This window comes from Meriones unguiculatus, chromosome 12, assembly GCF_030254825.1.
Source record: "Meriones unguiculatus strain TT.TT164.6M chromosome 12, Bangor_MerUng_6.1, whole genome shotgun sequence".
Taxonomy (NCBI): domain Eukaryota; kingdom Metazoa; phylum Chordata; class Mammalia; order Rodentia; family Muridae; genus Meriones; species Meriones unguiculatus.
Genome location: NC_083360.1, coordinates 576,229 through 580,438, shown reverse-complemented (window position 1 = coordinate 580,438; position 4,210 = coordinate 576,229).

The following is a 4,210-nucleotide window of genomic DNA, read 5'->3' as shown; positions in this document are numbered from 1 at the left end:
GAACACGTCTCTTTTCCAAATGGGATGAGTTTGCCAGGGACCTTCCAGGGGGCATTATTTCCGGGGAAATCATATCCCCCGCCCTGTAGCTTATGCTACTATGGTGACACTGGCGTGGGTGTGGCAAAGACCCACTGGAAACTCCATCCGTTGAGGCAGATGGGTGACAGGACACCGGGTGGGGCTGCCTGGCAGCTATCGGAGCATCCGGAGGGGCTGTCACAGGGACCTGAATCCAGCGCCAGCAGTGCTCAGGCTGTGGACATCTAGAATGCTCCCATTCTGACTTCCTGGCTTGTTAGTAACGTACATTTCTACTCTGATTCATGAAGTTATTCTTTTCTTCCACTTGAGAAACAAAATCAATTTTTTTGGTTTGTTGTTGTGTTGTAGGCAGTTATTGACATTTACTGTTGGTTTATCTTCTAGTAACGCTGCTGTTCATCCTCAGCAGCTGTAAAACCAAATCACCACACAGAGACTGGGTTTTTAGTTAACCTAGAACACAGTGCTGGGCAATATTTACTCCCTCCTAAACCTCCATGCTCTCAGTTTCCTAACATTTAGATTTCCCACATTATACTTGCTTTTTGTGAAATCTTAGGTCTGGTTCATGCTCCAAGTCCTCCATGCTCTCTCCTCCCATTCTGCTCTCCTCGTGATTTGCTCTCCTCATGCTCCTCTTCCTTCTCGCCCCTTCCTGTTCTCTAGTTCCTCCCCTCTTTCCTGTCCTCTGGCTCCTCCCATTGCACAACATTGTATCTAGTTGCTTTATTTGTGTCCTGTTTACACAAGAGTTGAGACAGTATGCTTATAGTCAGTATCACAATGCAATATCCAGATTGAAACCAGAGAGTTGGGGGTGGGGAAATCAGCATTTGAATTAACAAAGGTAAGGCATATACATTTTAAAAGAACATTATACCAACATTGTTGGTTTGAGATAGGATCTCACCACAGCCTGAGCTGGGCTCTGAAACAGGAGATGCTGCCCTCAAACTCCTAATCCTCCTGCTTCCACTCCCTCAAGCCTTGAAAATACAGAACAACATATTCAGAATCTTTGCTGCTTGAGAAAATAAAAACAAATCTACTTAAGATCAGACCTCTCCCAGCACTTGAGAGAGACAGAGGCAGGAAGATCTGTATGAGTTTGAGGTCAGACTGGTCTACATAGTTCCAGGACAGCCTTGGCTACACAAAGGGACCTTGACTCAAAAGAGGAAGACAAAAAAGCTTAGAACTTGTTGCACTGTCTTGCTTCTGAGTTTGGTTGGTACCTGTGGTAAAGATTTGTGACTGTCCACCTCAGGAGGTCCAGTACACATGAGGCCGGGCACAGTGACACACGTCTGTAATCCCCACACTCAGGGAGGCAGAGGCAGGTGGATCTCTGTGAGATTGAAGCCAGCCTGGTCTACAAAGCGAGTCCAGACAGCCAAGGCTACACAGAGAAACCCTGTCTCCTCTTAAATCTGTGCTGGATGCACACAGTGCTTAACCAATAGAATGGGGTGGGCATGGCTTCCTGACATTGGCAGCTGCCAGTTTTGCCTCTTCAGACTCACTTACGGTAAAGGGATGCACTGACTCAGAATCCAGCCACTTTGTTCTGAAGAGCCTGAGCCGTAAGGAGAAACAACATCTAAGCAGGTTGCTTGTGGAGAATCTGGCTAATGTCTCCAGGAGGCCTCTTCAGCCAGCAGCTAGCATCTAACAATGTGGGAATGAGCTATCTTGGACGAAAGCACTACACCCACAAGAGTCACACAGAAAAACAGTCACAAAGAGCCCAGTCAAACACCAAACTGTGCAATAGTAAGATGGTCATGAAAAAACAGATGTTAAAAATCACAATAACTTGTTTTCATGTTGACTGACTCTATTGGGCTATTTACTGGGAGAAGCTGAAAACTTGCCATTCCAGGCTTCTGCACAGAGAGGCGTATCCTTGCTTCTTACATGTTTTAACCTTTGTGGTAGAGCACATACCATCCATACTACTTTATCACATTTATTTATAACTACTAATAGGAAAATGACATTTGTGTGACCTTGTGAAACAAAACTATATTATTTCATTAAAAAAAAAAACAAAACAAAACTTAAGCTAGGCAGAGTGACAACTGACTTGTGGTCACTGCTATTCAAGAGGCACAGACTGGAGATTCATCTGAGCCCAGCAGTTCAGGACCATTCTGGGCAACACAGTTGTGGTGGTCTGAATAGGTGTGGCCCCCCACAGATTCGTGTGTTTGAATGCCTGGCCACAGGAAGTGGCCCTATTAGGAAGTGGAGCCTTGTTGGAGAAAGTGTGTCACTGTGTAGGCGGGGCTTTGAGGCCTTCTATGCTCAGGCTCTGCCCAGTGAAGAAGAGAGTTTCCTCCTGGCTGCCTTTGGATGGGATGTAGAACTCTTGGCTCCCCCAGCACCATCTACATATGTCTGCTTGCACACTGCCATACTTCCTGCTATGATGACAATGGGCTGAATCTCTGAAACTGTACCTATTATTTCTCCTATCAATATTGTAGCAAAAAAGTAATCACCAAACCCATGATAACTTAGACTTTTTCTGTATGGTCTTACAATTTAGCATCTTTCATTTGGTCTGCAGTTGATTTCAAGTAATATTTGAGGGACTTTGTTCAGATTTCCTTGCGTGTGGACATACAGTGGTTCTGGCACCTTGCACTGGAAAGACATTACTGCGGCTACACTGTGCTGCTCTTGCTTTTCGTCAAAGATCAGTTGATGAAATCTATTTGGATCTTTTCTGGGATGTGTTGTGACCCACCAATGTATTTGTCTATTCTATCACAGTTATAACACATTCTTAAAGATATTCAAATTTTTTTTTTGGTTTTGTTCTGGAGAGACGGCTCAGTGGTTAAAAGCACTGTCTGCTCTTCCAGAGGTCCTGAGTTCAATTCCCAGCAACCACAAAGTGGCTCCCAACCATCTATAATGAGATCTGGTGCCCTCTCCTGGAATTCAGGTGTACACGCACATAGAGCACAGATACATAAAAGTAAACAAATAAGTATCAAAAATTTGTTTAACGTTTACTTTGTGTACTTGGGGGTGGGGAGTGTGCACCAGGGCATATATGTGGCAATCAGAGGGCGACTTGCAGAGATCAGCTCTCGTTCTCCACCATGTGGGATGTGGGAATGAAAGCTCGGCTTCCAGGCTAAGCAGCAAACGCATTTCCTACTAAGCCACCCATCTTGTTGGTCCACTAAGGATACTTGAAAAACAATCATTACTATTATTAGCACACGTGTCTGTGCTGCAGCACACGGATGGGGGCCAGAGGACGATTTTGTGAAGGTTGTTCTCCCTTTCTCCTGCAGGGATCGAACCCAGGCCCCCAGGCTTCCCCAGCAAGAGTTTTTACCTGCCGAGGCAGTTCACCTGGCCTGCTACGCTCTCTTGGTGGTGAAGTTTTAGGGTAGGTCTTTAAGTCAGGTAGTGTCGGGCACTCTCTCTTTGAAAGATAGGGTGGTTATTCTACATCATCTGCTTCACCCTATAAACTTTAGAACCCATTTGTTAATAAACTTAGAGAATCTTTACTGTGATGCCACTAAAGCTACACATCAAACTGGGGGGAAATGACATCTTATAATTCTGAATTTATGATTCATGAGCATGGGATGCTTCTCCTTTTACTTAGTCATTTTCAAGAACTTTTTCCCCCATTTCATTAATTTATTTTTGTGTGTTGGCACACATGTGCCATTGCATGTATGAGGAGGCCAGAGGACAGCTTATGGTTGGTTCTCTCCCTCCACTATGTTGGCACTATGCTGGGTGTTGTAGGGATTAAGTTGTTGGACTTGGCAGCAAGGACCTTTACCCACTGAGCCACCTGGGGCCCTATTCAATTCTTTAATATATCTCCCCAGTTCTGAACTGTTCCTCACACACATCCTGTATATGTTTTGAGACTCATAGTCGCATTTCATTTTTGGTGGCATTCACATCCATGGCACTGTTCTTTGATTTCAAATCTGCTCAATAGTGATGCAGAGAAGTGTGACTAATCTTTATGTATTAAGATTGTATCCTGAAGCCTTAGTACAATCAGCTCTTTCGGGTGGTTTTTGTCCCCTTTTTCTACAGATATTCTACATACTCAATCAAATCATCTGAAAACAGTTTCCCACCTCCCTTCTCTGTCAGTATGCTCCTTTTTTCTTTGTAT